The following is a 9,732-nucleotide window of genomic DNA, read 5'->3' on the forward strand; positions in this document are numbered from 1 at the left end:
ATGAAAAATAAATTGGCCTGTTCCCTGGCATTCTGAATTAGTGAATGGAGCAGACAGAGAAGGGAGAGGGAAGGCAGAGGGAGAAGACTTAAGAAATAGTCTCTTGGTAGAAATCAGTTAATAAATTTTGCTTCCAGTTCAAGTGGTTCACCTATTCTTCCTGCTAGAGAGCAGCCATACTGGATGAATTGTTACTGCACACTTCACGTTCTGGGAAAGAAGAGTTGGCATAAATAAGTGGAAAGTGTTATTAGTGTATCAAATAAATCATAAGAGCATCTGGTGAGAGATGGAGTAAAGAAAGCTATCATGGTACAGGAAGTATGTGTTTCTATCTACCAGAGAAAAAAAAGAGAGAGTGCAGAGACTAGGTGGAAAGAGGCAGATGATTAGACTATTGAAAATTCTTCTTCATTTAAGTCTGTATGCAAAGCCTTACTATACCAGTAGCAAAGATGCAAAAATCAAGGAATCAAACATTAATATTATGTTTGTAAAGACAGATACGAGATTTATTGCATTTGATATATTTAGATGAATCACTACAAACAAGTTTGGATTACACAAAATATAAATGAAGATTTACTTCTCATGAAATTTTCAAAAAGTAATTCCAGTTGTGGAAATTCAGACTCCAGTAACAAGAGCAGAATGGCAATATTTTAGTCATGTTACATAAAACCAGAATTTGTACAGAATGGATCAAAGAAAATAACAAACAAACAAACAACAACCACCAACAAACAACAACAAAAAACTTAGAAGCATTTTGTTTTAATCTATGTATTTCTCCAGAGTCATTCAGCAGTACAGTAGCAAAAAAAAATTGTTTAGAGTGCTTCTCACGGGAATGTAAATGGAGGGGGAGAGAGGGAGGAGGAACAACTAAAGCTTCATTCCAGCCACAAGATTTAGCAACATCCCCTGTGCAGAGGCGATTGCTCTTAACCCAGCGATGATAGCAAATGTCAGTGAAGAAATACAGCAGTATAAAGAAGTAGCCAAATGGGTGGCCTCAGCTACCCAGAGTTATCATCTTTCATCCGTGAGCTAAAGGTTAAAAAATAGGATCTTTGCAATCCATAACAAAGATTCACTCATATTTCTTCTACTCACCTTCATGCTATTTTGCACATACTAGGACTATGAATATAATCAGTCTTCCAAATCACAGGCTCCATCAACATGATTTTCTCCTATCCAGCCAGGAAGATGCACACATACCCAGCACAACTAGGGTAAAGGGTTCAGTTAATGAACTTCATTCTAATCTGTACCTTTTGTTGGCTTGTTTAGAAAGAAGTAGTAAACCAGAATGACAGGAAACTTTCTTAACTCCTCAAACTTTTCCCAGTGGTTACAATTTAATTGTTTATTTGCTTTTTTGCTTGAATTTGTTCAGTTTCATTTATAGTCACTGATTCTTGTTATATTTCCAAGAGTTTACTGAAATACTCTTCTGTTACTATTTTTCCCCTGTGTGAGTATCTTCAGGATGATCTTAACCTTCTTCTTTCTACAGCAAAAACTGCAGATAATAATAAAATGCTGCAGGCAATATAGCCACAGGCATCCAAACATAAAACATTAAGTATTTGCTATGTAAGCAGATCACAAGGGTGTTTAACTGTCAAAATATTCAGTTTTGAATTAGGATGAAAATAAAGTTTGACAGAACTTTTAAAATCCTTTCCTCATGAAAGTATATATAACTTCTGCTGTGGGAATTTTGTTCACTTTCAAGTATGAAAGAACATAGCATCATTTTGATAAATGGATGTTTTCAGAATGACAACGGATACTATGTTGAATGCTTTAATTTTTATTTTTCTAAATAAATTTATTTCACTTGTTCTATTGTCTCTAGTGCAGCAGGGCTATCTCCTTGCTTGTGATATACCACATGTAGTTGTATGCAATGCTAAAAAATGAAGTCATCGATTTTACTGAATCTTTATCTAATTTCAATTTGAGCTTAAGCATCCTGATCTTTTTCCCTCTCAGCCTCCTCAAACATCCTACCACCTTTTTTAATTCTCTGTAGACCTTCACAGTCATCACACATTCCTTAAGTTGTAGTTCAGTAAGTATTAAGAAGTGTTATACTACTTACCTTCAACTTTTGTTATTATTTCAGTGTACATAAAACAAGTGCAAGGGTTCTAGGTATGCCCCTTACATCCACTTCAGATGTAAGAAAAGTCCTTGAGCTGGAAAAGAAAGAGGTGCAGCGTTGGTCAGCATCTTGCTCTCATCCCTTTTACACTACCACATCCAAACAGACAGACAAACATGTCAGCTTCATTCTTTGAACATCAGGTTACTACTGTTCAGTATGTCAACATCTTCTTTCTGGAAAAATTATGGCCTGAGGTGGCACACTTCTCCGAGACTGAGAAAAACCCCAGAGGATACATAGAAACATCCCACCCCAGAGAAACCCATGGGAACAGAGGGCTCCCTGCAGCCCTGCTCCCTCTCAACACTACCCTTGGTAAGGTCAATAACGTCTTCGGTCATGAACAACTATAGTAGTTGAAAGTTGTTCAAAGTCCCTCTTTGGAGAGTTCTGAAATATTTAAAATAAATTTACACTGATCTTACATGTTAATTGTTCACAAATACAGCATTAAGAAAAACCACAATTGAAAGCTCAATAGTCATTTATTTTACCAGTTACCACCTCAGACAAAGTAAGGAATACTTTTTTGGGTATTTCAGTTTCTCCTAGAATCTTAGGGACTTCTGCAGTCTCTGTGAGTTGTCTTCAAAACAAAGAGATAGGAGTTCATACTGGAAAAATAGTAGCAACAGATCTGACAGAAAGCAGTATTGATTTTCTAAGTCAACACTAGAAATACAATAAATGCCTTTTACAGCTTAAGAATACAGCAAACTCTCAATTCTCACGTAATAACAGTCAACAATCTAGTGTGCCTGTAGCAATGAACTCAGAGGGACAGACTGAAGCTTATACTTACTATCTTAACATGAAGCAGTACTGCTTACTTACTACAACCCAGTGCAATCTGGCTACTCAGCTCACTAAGGAGTATCAGAGGACAGTGTTTTTTTGCATTAACAGTGTTTTGGCTTAGAAATTTGAACTAAGCATCCATGATGACCAGAGGTAAAATTCTCAAGAATAGGCACTCTGTGAGTGTTCTATTTTATTTTAAGAGAAACTTTGTACTGCTCAAGCAGCACAACATAGAGGTAGGAAGTGGAGCTCTTTAGATGACTACAGATCACAAATCCATCAATTATCTGCACATCTAGTTTTTCCACAATTTTTATAGTAGTAAGAAAAAAGTGTCTGGAAGAGAAACTTAAAAGCCTGTGAGAAGACAGTATGAACTAAGAAGAAGAGATCTGAAGATAAAAACTTGTTTCAGTTTTTACAGCATCCAACATACCAAATATTGTATCCTAGGAACACAGAGAAAACACAATTTTTTTTTTCCTAGAAAAAAATTGGACAAAGATTTTCAATTTTTTTTTTTTTTTGAGTGAGAGAGAAAGGAAAGTTTCCAAATCATAACAATGCAAGAAACATATACAACAGAAGCATTGTATTGTTCTGCACTGAAGTGTCCTCATGCCCTCTGTAAAGGAAATTTATGAGCTGTGCAAAGACAGGACACATGTCTGAATGTAATCATCTGAATAGTGGATACATAGAGGCTTAATCTAGTAGTACATGAAAATTAATCAGTCCAAAAATATGCTTCAGTTATTAAGCGATAGTTGCAAAACTGTTTGGCCAGAACATCTGAAGTGTACAAGTTGTTGTTGAAAGGTTAAGAAAAGTAAACTGAGATATTAAAAGCCAAAAGCCATGATTTGAAGTACTGAAATTTTGTTATAGGCTTAGAAATCTTCTGTAGAAACTGCGTACAAGCAAGTATTCCAGAAGGGTAGATCTCTAATACCCACCAGGGTAACATAATAATTACAGGAGATATGTTTTGACAGAAAATACAGAGAAAAGCTTTTTCACCGTAATCATAAGAGGTAGATAGAGCTACTAGTTACCTTAAAACATGCTAGTGACTTCCAGGCATCTCTTCAGATACACAGCATTGAAGACTTGGAAATACTAAAAGGTACCTTAAAGATGCCCAGAAGTCAAAGCATATCACTGACACTGAGGACTTGACTGCTGAGAGGCTCTGTTGCTAGCTTCATGAGAGTCTGGCTCCAGAAGAATGAAAACTTAATTAAAAGAAGTAAGGTACACATTCATAGGCTTAACTGCTTCCTTCCCTTTTCTGAGAGAAGCTCAGTACAAAGAAAAACCCTCTCCAAGCTATAAAAATCGAATTGCTTATATGACAGGGTCAGCAGTTAAGAATTTGCTAGGCTGAAGGAGTCCAGTCTGTAGAGCTTGCTTTAGGTATTAGCACACTACTGCACTGTAGTTTCTTCCATTGTTAGCATTTGTATCAAAATGTACTTTCACACCAAGGAAAGAGATGGCTATTTCTCACAAAAACATCTTGTGAGACAAGAAAATAAACCAGATAAAAGTTATTAGCAAGAGATTAGACAGCTAATGTAAAGGAAGACAGCAGGATGAGGAGAGGTTTTTGTTTCTTGTTTTCCTTGCCACATATGAATCCAAAGAAACCAAAATGACGAAGGTCAGCTGTGTCCCTAAAGGAACATGCTTTGATCATTTCTCCTCAAACACAGAGTAATTATAATATGGCAGGAATAATTCCATTAAATGTGAAAGAAGCTAAACATTGAGAATTGCTCCCACAACACATGAAGAAAAGAAGAAACACAACATTGACTTCCAAGGCTCGCAGAGCATCCATTTATACTGTTATAGGCAACATCTATCGTCCATCTGACTCATTACGTTGGACAGAAGTTATTAGTGTAACATGTTTTGGAGGAAACCATCTACTCTTGATTTCTGTTAAGAGGTGAGAGCAAATTTCTCCTTAGTCCATGATGCCACCAAAATGCAGACAACGAACAAGACCTCTAAGAGTGCCATCATAAAAGTATCACATTACAACCTCAGTTGCGGAAAGACAGATGAAATCTGCTTGCCAAAGGACAACATCTTAGTTCAAATTCTTAATCTGCTTGTTCTTTTCTTCCATTTTGTTTCCTGAGGCTTCTCATTCTTTAGAGGGGGATGATAAGAACAGGAAACAAGGAGACACTGAAAGAAAAACAAGGAAACAAACAAAAAAAGAAATAGTTGCAAAAAGTTGTTTCCTGGAAATAGAAACTGAGTGATATATCTTTCTATACAAGTTTCCTATCTACAGCTTTGCTAAAGAAGCAATCACTTCTCTGAACAACTCAGTTTGCTGATATGAAAATAAATAAAAAGTATTACAGGAAAAAGAAACACATACCACTCTCTGGGGAGAAATAACTTCTTGCTACAGTAGAACCTAGGAAAAGGAAATTCCATTAAACATGAGAAAAAAAGTCTGCTTACTCTGAAGGTGATCAAACACAAAGACTGCTCAAAGATGTTGCGAAATCTCTTTCCCTGGAGACCTTCAAAACCTGTCTCAAATGTCTGCTCTTAGCTTATAAGACTCTAAAAAAAAGTGGTTGGACAGAATGATCTGCAAGATATTCCACACAACTTCAACGGTTCTACGACTGGAAGGTGGTCTGACTGAGGTAGAACACTGCACAACTACTGACAGTAAGGCACAGAAGTCTTCCAACATCTTTTTCTTTTAATCACTGCCTTTGTTGAATTAGTACAGAGAAAAAAAGTTCTTCATTTTAAGCCCTACTTTAAAAATCTCTATGGTGGTGAAAGGTCAGACTGTAAGACCTGGACCTGTGTGCTCCATTGATATAGTATACTGCACCCTGATTCCCGACTGGATGCATTCTTTCATGAACTAACCAGAGATTAGATGTCACTCCATGGAGGCAAAAGAAAACTCCAGCAGAATACTAGCTGTTAGCCTTTCCTTATAAGATAGAAATGACATTATATAGTGATTTCACAGAATTTTCATGATTGTGTGATGAATTAATGTACTTTTCAACTAAGTGGTGATAATTTTTAAAGCTCATTCATAACAAAAAATGCTCTAGTGCACAATAAAAAAAGATAAAAAATACGAACCTTAAAATATTAAAAAAAGAATATTAATTTTACTCTGCTCCAACACCAAGGATATTTTTACCTGGATCTGATGCCACTGAGTTTGTGTTTGAGTATGTTAAAATACTGGATCCTTGGGAAGCAACTTAGAAAACTGGATACACTGGGAAGCAAAGCTTTTCTTCATTCAATGAGCATCTGTGATGCTATACCTCCCCAGACAACAGAGTGAGCAGAATAACACAAAGCAATTAATATCTTCTTAGAGTGAAACCACTCTTCAAAAAATATTCCTAGTTCAAAGAATATGTTAATTTCTGGTCATGTCCACTTACTATACTTTTAAAGCACACCAGCCAGTTTTCTTTTGGTTAACAGTACACTCAAAGCTGCAGTAAAATCACTAATAGAAACTGATTAGAGCCAGCTTAAAGTACCAGAGCTGCTCCGAAAGCAATGTCTCCTATTTTATAGTATGTTGACCCACAACATCAGAGGTGGATATTGGTGGTATGGCAGTAGAGACTGAACCTTGCCATCAGCATTCCATTACATTTTTTTTGCCATGTGACAGATGGCAGCCGAGAGGCAGTCTGACAAAACAGCTTCTGACGTGGAAGTGCATATCAAGCAAAAGTGTGTCATTTAATTCCTCCATGTGGAAAAAATTGCACCCATTGACATTCATTGATGCTTGCTGAACATTTATGAAGACCAAACAGTAGATGTGAGCACAGTGAAGCACTGGGTGGTGCATTTCAGCAGTGGTGACAACAGTGTGAAAGACAAGCTACATACCCCATGGCCATGCACAGCTGTCACACCACAAACAAACTTGAAGAATAAACTCAACTATGGGATAAATGAAGCAGACCAGCAATTCTCATTCACGCAAGTAATGGTAACAACTTCCTGCCACTAATGTGGCACAACTCTTACACTGTACTTTAGATACCCAACAAAGACAGAAGCTGAAATACCAAAGAAGATTTTACTAATTTTGCATTATTTCCAACATTAGCACAGGCACAAAGACAGCTCTGAGGTTTCTGAAGGTTCACTACATTAGATCATCCCGCATTACGCTAGGGCTGAATTGCAGACGTACATATTAACATGATTATGCTTCCTTCACTCTTCATGAAAATGAAGAAGCTTCATGATAAATCAGAACCCCTAATGAATTGGAAAAAAGACACCACACACATACATACATAACAGATGAACTGGAAGGGAGCTGCTGTCATTAGGCTTCTTCCACTCTGCTGAAAAACAAGATGTAGAATTGAGTATTAATTCCTATTGTAATCCTAAGTATACAGTTCCGTTACACATTTTACCATGTTTTCAAGTCATTTTTCCTGAAATAATCCCCTCATGCAAGCATTCTTGTTGAATGACACAGGACTGTTCCTAGTAGCTTTTTTATTATTATAGATATAGTACTTAGCACTTCATACCCATTTGAAATAATGGTCTGTTTTCGTCACACAGAAAAGCTTCAGATGTAAATACATCTCAGTATGTTTTCAGATATAATCATGACCCATTATTTATGAGGAAAAATAATCACCACCCCAGGACATTTCAAGTTTAAATTCTGATTTTATAGCTACAGTAAAATACCATCTGTCTCATCAAACTAGAGAGACTACTAAAGAATCAAGGTGAACACTTGCACAGTGACAGAGCAAAACAAAAAGCATGTTTCCTAGTGAGTTTAGATTTGGGCTCAGCCCCTGAAACACATTGCATGCACTACCAGTAACGATGCAGTCTCAGCTACAATTTCAGCAATGCCGCTGCCTCTGCAGAAAGTAAAGAAATCCAACAAGAGAAATCACCATCATTATTTACTGGATAGCAGGCACATTTTTCCTCATTTAAAATTAAGGGGTGAGAGTGAGAATGAGAAAACCCTTAAGATACTAGCCAGTAAAATTTGCCATTTAAAAAAAAATAAAAATGAAAAACAGTAACATTGTAACCCATAAGAAGACTAAAAAGCATTGTTCTCTATAGTTTTGAGTAGTTTATTTTCCCAGTCCAAGAAACAGGTGCCTGAGAAAAGTTTGCCCCAAAGAAGGCATACCAAACCTTCTGCCTGCTTCAACTCAGATCAGTGGAATTTAACAAACATGCCACTTCTACAAACATACGCTTGCCAGTTCCTGCCTTTCCTTCAGCCTGATGATTGAAACAGATAACTTGGTCAGCTGGGGTCCTCGATACTGTTTTGGTCATAACCCGACTAAATCCATTCGTAAGACACAACCCCCAGCTGTCACTGTTTCCTAATGACAGTACCTCTATGTATGTGATGTGATGGTTCTCTGATTCCTTCTGGGAGCACAGTTCCTCAGAGGCTTTATGCCTCTGAAATACCACAGCCACAGCCAGAATGCTTATAATGGTGTTGGAGCCTTGAAGACCTTTATCAGCTTCCCTGTAATAACTCTGTTTATCAGTCCTACCTATGCAGTCAAGCACAGCAGCTGACAATACCTAACGTATCTGGCTGACACATTTCTGGTAAACCTGAAAACACTGCCCTGTCGTACATCATTCTTGTCACCGCAGTGAGATTCAGAACCATCCTTGAATTTAGATGCTTGAAGCAATACATAAAAACAGACAAAACATTTTTATACACTCAGAACAGTGAAGACATTTTCAATAAACTACAATAGTTCAAATTAAAACCTACAAAGAAAATGATAAATATATCTATACACACACACACACACACACACACACAACATTTGACTCATTCTTTATTCACTACCTCCTTATCTGAAAGTAGGTTAAAAGCACTGGTTCATTTGCATATCCACTTAAACGTGAAGTCAGTCCATTCAAAAGGACATTACTCTGCATCTGTTTAGGTAACTGTACAGTGCTCATCATAAGGAGAATTTGACTACTTTTAAGCTGTCCTTGTCCTCATTCAATTTAGTGATGAAACAGTCTTTAAAATTCATTCCCATCAACTTTACAGTTACAGTCTTGTTGTGTGTTTGTCACAGAGTTATCTCTAGATCTATCTGTGTCTGTGACGGGAACGGCAGGCCCACAGTCCCACAAAAAGGGAGGGAGGGGATATGTTGATGGTTTACAGGCCGCTTCGGCCTGGTTTTGTGACTAATGGGGAAGAGGACCCACGCCCCGGGAAAGGGGAAGGGAGAAGGGTAGGGAGATGGGCCTAAAGACAGAGCAGCAGCAAAGATCTGAGGAGGAAAGTTAATTCACTAAATATGATATCAGAATGCAAGATAACACAATATAATACAATATAATTGGAATTGAGGCTAATAAATCAAATAAAATAGAGAGAGTGTGTGAAAGCAACAGCTTTACTCTAAGAATTGAACGCAGGACAGCAGGGCAACATGCACTCCCAGGCAGAAAAAAAAAAAAAAAAAGAGAGCATTTCATGACTTACAAAGAGTTTTATCTTTCCCTCTGAACGCAGAGTCCTCTGAGATATGTAGTTCTTCTCTTCTGAGAACCAGGTACCTGCAAATCGGTAGTCCACAGAGCTGGAGCATTAACTCTTCAACTCCCAGTACACTACATGATGCTATGATGTGGAATACCAATAACAAGAAATCATAAAACCATGACAATGTAGAATTCCC

At 37.3% G+C, this 9,732-nt stretch overlaps 1 long non-coding RNA gene across 4 annotated transcripts in view; it reads right to left on the reverse strand.

Moving 5' to 3' along the window:
• LOC110393826 overlaps nucleotides 1-8,531 on the reverse strand; it is a 100,989-nt gene extending 92,458 nt beyond the window's left edge. For 3 of the 4 annotated variants that reach the window (XR_002435222.1, XR_002435221.1, XR_002435219.1), the window contains exons 1-5: nucleotides 8,402-8,531; nucleotides 7,309-7,359; nucleotides 5,379-5,417; nucleotides 5,031-5,179; nucleotides 2,114-2,210 (exon numbers count right to left, since the gene is read on the reverse strand). This is a non-coding gene — a long non-coding RNA (uncharacterized LOC110393826). Of the gene's footprint in view, nucleotides 1-627; nucleotides 1,234-2,113; nucleotides 2,211-5,030; nucleotides 5,180-5,378; nucleotides 5,418-7,308; nucleotides 7,360-8,401 lie in introns of those variants that run through there. The other variant, XR_002435220.1, reaches the window with a different exon arrangement.

This window comes from Numida meleagris, chromosome 2, assembly GCF_002078875.1.
Source record: "Numida meleagris isolate 19003 breed g44 Domestic line chromosome 2, NumMel1.0, whole genome shotgun sequence".
NCBI classification, from domain to species: Eukaryota; Metazoa; Chordata; class Aves; order Galliformes; family Numididae; genus Numida; species Numida meleagris.